We start from the raw sequence: 8,864 nt of genomic DNA on the forward strand, positions 1-8,864 counted from the left end.
TTGTTCTATAATTGAAAACTTTCTTCCTAAAGCTTTTAAATTGTGTATTTTAATTCCCCTTTATACCATTCAATGTCGTGAGCTGTGCGTTAAGTGTTTTCAGGCTTTATAGGGCAGGAATGGCTTAGAGGATGGAAAGGAAGCTTGCAAAAATAGGAGGAGCACAAGAAATAAAAGAGATAACCAGCGAGGAGCGACACGCACGCATGGCTTACGCGTGCGCGTGAATCGGAGTTTGCACGGCGATGCGTGTGCGTGCCTGACGCGTACGCGTGGTACGCGAAAATGACTAGCGATGCGTACGCGTGAGTGACGCGTACGCGTGACATGCGCTACCTACAGAAATTGCAGAAAATGCTCGGGGCGATTTTGGGCCGAGTTTGGACCCAGTTTTCGGCCTAAAAACACAGACTAGAGCCAGGGGACAAGCAGAGACTCAACACACATTCTCATTCGCATAGTTTTAGATTTTAGATTAGAATCTTAGAGAGAAATCACTCTCCTCTAGGTTTTCTTCACATTGACAGTTTTTAGAGTTTTATGCTTTTGCTTTGGAAATTGAGAAGAGACACTAGCTCCGTTGAAGTTGCTATTATTCTAGTTTATTTTCTTATTCCTTTACTCTTTTGATTACTGATTAACCCTGTTCAGATAAGGATGTTGCATTTTAGGATTTATTAATGCAAAGAATTACTTTTACCTTTAATTAATTTTCAGTTCCTATTTTATTTAATTTATCATGTCTTCTTCTTATATGTTTGTGAACGTTGTATCCATGTCAATAGAGTAGACTCCCAACTTGACTTGGGGGTTGATTAAAAGGAGACCCTTGAGTTGGAATACTCAAGTGATTAGTTCAATTGGAAGTTGTTGGCTAACTCTCTATTTACTAACGCTAATCCTTCCCAAGGGAGATGATTAGGACTTGTGAATAAGAGTTAGCTCAATCACTTGACTTTCCTTTATTTAGTAAGGGTTAACTAAGTGAAAACAACAACCTCTTGCTATTCCACATGGGAAAATCCAACAAGGATAGAACTTCCAATTAATCTGCCCCCCGGTCAAGGCTTTTATTTGATTATATAAATTCTCTTTTAACTTTCATTGCTTTAATTCACAATCATTTATTTTCCTGTTCTCCAACTCTCAAAATTTCTCAGAAAACCCCTGACTAATAAGATAGCACCCTTTTTTCAACTCGTTGGGAGACGACCTGGGATTCCTACTCCCATTATTTTTATTCTGATTTTGTGACAACTCTTCTAAATTGATAAGCGGATTTTCTGTCGATTAAGAACTGTACTTGCAACGCTGTTCTTATTATAAATTCTTAATTAGGTAATTTCTGCCTGCATCAATTAATGGGGCCGTTACCGGAGAGTTGCAAACGTGTGCCTTATTATTGGTTATTGTAAATATTTGTTTTTTGCTTGTTTACTAGTTTTTGTTAGTTTAGGACTTAGTTGCTTATTTTTACTAGTTTTTGTTTTTATTTTCTTTAGCTACTATGAATTCTCACCCCGTTGGCTATAAGTTTAGTTCAAATTATGTTGTAGGAAATGGAAGCTACAATGAGAATATGCATCAAGGTTGGGACCATCAAAGATGGGAGGAGCCACAAGGATTTGATCAACCCTCTTGGCAACAACCTCCACCAACATACCTTGCCAAGAGCCTTTTCTTAGTTATTAATTTAATTTCTTGCCAATTTACATTCCTTGTTCCTTATTCAAAATCCAAAAAAATACAATCTCATAACTAATAATAACTACACCTCCCTGCAATTCCTTGAGAGACGACCCGAGGTTTAAATACTTCGGTTATTATTTTTAGTGGGTTTGCTTTAGTGACACACAAGTTTTTGTACGAAAGGATCCTTTGTTGGTTTAGAAACTATACTAGCAACGAGAACTTATTTGTGAATTCTCTACTAGCAAAAATCTGTTTGTCAGGCTCCGAATGAGGCTTTGTATGGATGGAAGTGCCAATCTCCACTTTGTTGGTATGAATCGGGTAAAGTGAGCGTTTTAGGTCCTGATTTGATAGCCGAGACTACTGAGAAGATTAAAAAGATTCGGGAGAGAATTCTAACAGCACAGAGTCGACAGAAGAGTTATGCAGACCAGAAAAGGAAATGTTAGAGTTTGAAGTTGGAGAATATGTATTTCTAAGGGTTACACCGACAACTGGGATTGGAAGAGCGATTAAGACCAAGAAATTGAATCCGAGGTATATAGGACCATTTGAGATTCTAAGGCGGTTCGGGCCAGTGGCGTATCAAGTAGCTTTGCCACCTCACTTGTCTAACTTGCATGACGTATTCCACGTGTCACAGCTCCGTAAGTACACATTGGATGCGGCTCATGTGTTGGAGCCTGAGTCGGTTGAGTTGAGGGAGAACTTGACTTTTCAAGTAACGCCATTGAGAATTGATGACACTAGTGTGAAGAAGTTATGCGGAAAAGAAGTTTTATTGGTTAAAGTAGCTTGGGAGTGAGCTGGAGTAGAATAGCATACTTGGGAGTTGGAGTCCGAAATGCGAAAGGATTACCCCAAGCTATTCTCAGGTAATTCAATTTTTGAGGGCAAAATTTCTTATTTGGTGGGGAGAATGTAAGAATCGCGACTAATTACCTATTTATTTAAGTAATTAATATTGCCCAAATTAGGTTTCGAGAAATTAGAGTGAGAATTTGAGGATTTAAATATGATTTTTGGACTCAGTAGGTTTTTTTTAGTCAGAAAATGTATTTTCTACGAAAAACCGTAAAAAACCACGAACCGGCAGCCGAACTGATCGAACCGGTTTGAGTCTACCCGGTGCTGCGCGAGAAAAAGTGAAACCAGTCAAAAAAACTTTAGAAAAATATTAGAAATGGAAAACTGGGCGTTAATTTTAAAGGTTTGGCCCGAAGTTGGGCCGAACGGGCTAAAAATGCTAACGGGTTGGACCGGACCTAAGTTGGGCCCAAGCCCAACATATAAAAGGTTCTTAATGAACCAATTTCAGCAGAAACTACACTCAAACACACACACTTCAGCTGAGAAGGAGAAGAAGAGAAACTCCATTGTCACTATTCACAAATAGCTTCACAAGCTCATATCTTGAGCTATAGAGCTCCGATCGCTGCACCGTTTACAGCTACACGTTCCTTGTGAAGAGCTCTACAAGACCCATACAAGAAACTAGAGAGGTAACCACGAAATATTTTATGTTCTTCTCTCCAAAATTTTGAACCCTAGGGTTTTTGATTAAGTGAGATTTTGTGATTTTGGGTGTTTAGGTTCACTCTAATCCTTGCTTAGCATTGGGTTTTGGCTACCAAAACTGTTGGACAAGGTAAGAGGCATTGAACCCTTGTGGGATTATGTTTATATTGAGCCCTAGGTTGATTTATGATGATTTATGTATATATAGCTTGAATAATTGTGAGTTTTGGAGCTATTGGAACTAGTTGGTGCTTGTTGAAATGGAATTGAAAGCTTGGATTATGGTTGAGAGCTTGCTTGTGCTCAATTTGGGGTTAAAAACATATTGGAAATCGGCCAAGGTATGGTTTCGATTTCCTCTATGTAGTATATAATATTCATGGACACTTAGGCTAGTGACTTATAGGATAGGTTGGATTTATATGGTTGTTGATGATTGTTGATTGATGATGTATGTTGAATGGGTATTGTTATTTTGAGAAATATTAATGTTGAGATATTATATTTGATGACTTGAATGATTGTATATTGTGGATATTGATATAAAGCATGAAGGAGTTTAATGATGGAAATTGATAGTGATATAATGATGAATGGTGAATGTGTTGGTGGAGAATTATTTGTAAGTGTTATATGTTGATACTTGAGATTGAGAATGATGAAGTGTGATGGAGGATTGGTATCAATTGTGAACTGTGACCCAAGAGGGTAGATTGTGGTGAAAAATGGAGTTTAGAATGGCCTTATTTGGTTTTGGTTGGTTTAAGTTGTGAAAATTGAGAAATTGGTTATTGGTGAACTTTTGGTAAAAGTTAGTTTTTGGTGAAATTTGTCTGATCATAACTTAAGCCTCAGTTTTCAAAATTGGTTAGGATTTGTTTAAAATTAAAGCTTATTGGAAACTCTTCAAATGGATATAAAGTTTGTAAAATTTGGATTTTTGTAGAGGAAGTTATGATCATTCAAAGATTGCTGTTGAAATATGAAATTCTACAAAGTTATAGAATTTTATGATTTCTGGTATGTGCACACGCACAGCCTCGTGCGCACACACAACCCAACAAAATTTTAAACTTGTGCAGACGCACAGACCTATGCGCAGGCATAAACCTGTGCGTACGCACAGGCAGGGAAAGACTTTCTGTTTACAACGCTAGCACAGCTTGCACGCGCGCATACCAATGAAGATTTACAACCTGTGCGCATGCACAGCTCTGTGCGCACGCACACTTGTGAAGGTCATTCTGTTGAGGGCGCTAGCACAGGTTGTGCGAGCAAACAGACATTGTGAATTTTGGTACTTGTGCATATGCACACCTCTATGCGTATGCACATGTTTTAAAACTTCTCTAGGGCGTGCGCGCGCACACCCCTGTGCATACGCACACGCCCTATTTCTCAAATTTAAACTTTGTTTTCAGCTATTTCACCTTTCCAACAAGATTGTAAGCTTTTGTGACACCTTTTTAAGGCTTTTGGGCTAAATTTTGGGCATGAGAATATGGGAAATAACCTAAGGGTTTAGTTGATGATTATTATGAAAAATTAGAAAATGGAGGCTTAGGTTTTGGGTGTACTGAGGATGTGTTTGACGGTATGTGAAGAATGATTGATATATGAGATGAGAACTGATGAACTGTTTAGTTCAAAATTGAAATGTGAATTGACAGTAGTTGAGATGAGTCAAGGACTCAGAATGGGAATGTTGATTTGACAGTGGTTGAGATGAGTCGAGGAATCGAATGTGCAATGATGATTCATTGATGTATTAAAAACGTTTTCTGAAAAACCACTGAACTACTGTTTTAAATTGAGATTGTGAGACGCTATGCGCCTGGCAGGGACGGCGGTTGGATCTCGCCTGTCGAGATAGCGGCAGCGGCATAAGGATGGTGGTTAATCCCGCTTACGTTGAGATGTGAGGTCTGAGGCAAGAGTATTGACGTGGCGGAAATTGGCGAGTTAAGAATTAATTATAAGAGATACGTTGCAAGTACAGTTCTTAACCAACCGAAAATCCGCTTATCAATTTAGAAGGGGTTGTCACAAAATTAGAATTAAAATACTGGGAGTATGAATCCCAGGTCGTCTCCCAACGAGCTGCAGAAAGCTGTGCTATTTTATTAATCAGATATTTTCTAAAATGGTTTGAGTTGATAAACAGGAAATTAAATCAGAGAATTTATGTAATTTAAATAAAAATCTTGACCGGGAGTAGATTAGTTGGAAGCCCTATCCTTGATGGAGTTCTCCCAAGATAAAAGTGATAATTGAAGGTTGTTCTGCTTAGTTATCCTTTACTAGGTAGAGGAATGTCAAGTAAGTTGGAAGGCAATTTCTATTCACAAGTCCTAATCCTCTCCCTTGGGAAGGACTAGTGTCAATGACTAGAGGGCGATCCAACACTAAATCCAATTACAATTTTTCTCTTGAGTGTTCCAACTCAAGGTTCTCCTTTCAATCATCTCCCAATCAAGTTATGGAACTACTCGCTCATTATGAATGTAAATTTCACAAAATAAGGAAGAGAAATAAAGAGAAACATGATAAATAATAATAATCAAAGAGACCAATTAAAGATAAAAATAATTCTTGTATTAATAAATTCTAAAAATAATCCAACAGTAATTCTGAACAGAGTAAGGATATGAAAGAGTAAGTGACAAGTAAGGGAAAACAAACTAGAATGATGAAGTCTTGGCGGAGGTAATAACTCTTCTCAATATCCCAATCCAAAGCAATAAAAACAAAATCCTAAGAACTATGAATGTGTAGAGAGAAAACCTAGAGGAGGAGTAAAGTTAGATGTAAAACTAAAATTATGCGGAATGAATGTTGTTCTTGGTCTCTCCATGTTCCCTGGCTCTAATCTGCTTTTCTGGGCCGAGAACTGGGTCAAAATAGGGCCCAAAATTGCCCCCAGCGAATTCTGCAGATTCTACAAATTGCGCACGTCATGCGATCGCGTCATCCAGGCGTTGGCGTCATCCAGCGTTTTGCCTTGCCACGCGTGCGCGTCATCCACGCATTCGCGTCACTTGTGCAGTTTCCAATCCATGCGTTCGTGTCAGGCATGCGAGCGCGTCACTGCAATTTCCTCTATTTCGTGCGGTCGCGTGAGCCATGCGTCCGCGTCACTTCTCGCTGGTCATCTCCTCAATTTCTTGTGTTCCTTCCCTTTTTGCAAGCCTCCTCTCCAATTTCTAAGTCATTCATGCCCTATAAAGCCTGAAACACTTAACACATGGGTCACAGCATCGAATGGAATAAAGGATAATTAAAATACATAATTAAAAGTCTTTAAGAAGCAAGTTTTCAACCATGGAGTAATTTTGGGAAGGAATTGTGAATACATGCTAAATTAATGAATAAGTGGGTAAAGATTCGATAAAACCACACAATTAAACACAATATAAACCATGAAATAATGGTTTATCAACCTCCCCACACTTAGACATTAGCATGTCCTGATGCTTAGTTGAAGGAGATAAAATAAATGAGTAGGAACATGTAAAACTCATGCAATGCAATGCAACCTATATATGTGAATGCAACTATATGATTCTTGTCCACTTGGTCAAAAGTAAATAAGCTCTTCAAGACAATCACAAATCAAATTCCACTAATTCAATTCTTATACAGTAGCAACAGATAAAAATGCAAGAAGGTAGCTCATGAAAGCAGGGAACATAGAATTTAAGCATTGAACCCTCACTGATGATGTATGTGCACTCTAGTCTCTTTAGTGTATAGGGTAATCACTCTATTCTTCTCTAATCATGCTTTCTAATTTTTGTTCTTCTCCTAACCAATCAACAACATTTAATATACCAATACAAACATCATGAGGTCTTTTCAAGGTTATAATGGGGCCAAGGTAAGGGTAAGGGTACATATATGGCTAAGTAAGCTTATAAATTGGATCTTTAATTAACCCAAGCTTTCACCTAACACACATATATTTTCTTTATAACTTAAATTTCACACCTAGCTACCCAAATTTTTTTTCTTTCACATTCCATACTCATGTATCAACTTTTATTTTAATTTTATCATATATGCATTGATCTTTGAATTTTAATTTAGCATTGGGGTAATTTTGTCCCCTTATTTAATTATTGAATATTTTTGGGTTTTTTTTTTAAATTAAACTCAGCTTATCAATGCACATAGATTTTTAATTTTTCTTTTACAGTTTCACATGAGTAGGTACCCAAATTCCCATTATATTATCATGACACATTCCCTTATTATCTTTTGTTCCCACAATCTTCCCATACTCAATTAACACATAATTCTACCTCAAGCTAACCAAAGATTCAATTGGGATATATAATTGTTTTTCTGCTTAAGGCTAGTAATGTGGTAAAATAAAGAACAAATGGGATTTAAAGGCTCAAAGTGGCTAACAAAGGTAACTTAAGGGGTAGGCTTAATTTGGATAAGTGAGTTAAACAAATAATGGCCTCAATCATATGCAAGCATATAAATATATTAAACATTGGACATATAGGATGAAACAAAATATAGATTACAATCATAGAGAAGTAAACACACAAGAATAAAATAATTATGGTTAAATAATGTAACCATGTGTTTAGGCTCAAAGTCTCACAGGTTGTGTGTTCTTTAGCTCAAAAACCATGTTCCAAATACAACTTCAAGCAAATTTAACATAAAATTTTTAATTAAATTAGTGAAATTTTGTTCTAAAAATAGGGTCTTAGAAGAAACTTACTGTCTTTTCAATCAAGTAGAACATGCATGCAACTAACCTATTACTATGCAATTTATCCTATTCTATAAAAGAAAAACTAACTAAATATCCTATTTTATTGGTGTTAAGGAAGAGAAATTACCTCTGGAAGTCAGGTACTGACCGACCTCCCCACACTTAAGGCTTTGCACCGTCCTCGGTGCCATCTGTCAGGAACAAAGGTGGGCTGGTAGCAGTATCTCCACAGTCGGGACCGTCATGGCTCCCTGTGCTGGTAAAGGAAGTGGAGTCTGGGGTGTCTGAGTCTCTGTATTTTCCTTTAAGTAGCTCCTTGAGATATGTGAATCGGCGCTTGTTACGGCACTCTCTTAGCTTTGCTTTGTGTTCCTGTCGATCCAACCTCTCAAGTATCTGATGGAGCAGTTGGTTTGTTGTAGGTGCTTGTGGTGTTGAAGGAGGAATGTCTTCAGCCGGTTCAGTAGGATAGCTTGTAGTGGCTGCTGGAAGTCTAATATATTTCCCGTTAGGGACGTACTGATCATCCCGTGGGAGCATGGCTTTGGTGTCTCCAGCTCTGTAGGAGACTCCGGCTGCTGAGACGAGATCTGAAACCAAGGCAGGAAAAGGTAAGTTGCCCGCAATTTGTACGTGTCCCATTGTATTCCGGATGTGTCTTGGTAGGTTCAGAGGCTGGTCTGTAAAGATGCACCATAGTAGAACGGCCATGTCTGCAGTGAAGGAGGACTCGTGGGTGCTCGGAAAGACGTAATGGGACATAATCTGTGCCCATATGCGAGCCTCCAAGGTAAGTGCGGAAGCCGATATTCCCTTAGGACGGGAACGATGGTATCCATAGATCCATCTGCTGCCAGGTAGTGCGATAACTCTGAGAACAGCGTCCCAGTCAAATTGGTACATCTGGCGCTTGAGTGCAGCC

This window comes from Arachis ipaensis, chromosome B3 (assembly GCF_059453495.1).
Source record: "Arachis ipaensis isolate K30076 ecotype BB chromosome B3, ASM5945349v1, whole genome shotgun sequence".
Taxonomy (NCBI): Eukaryota; Viridiplantae; Streptophyta; class Magnoliopsida; order Fabales; family Fabaceae; genus Arachis; species Arachis ipaensis.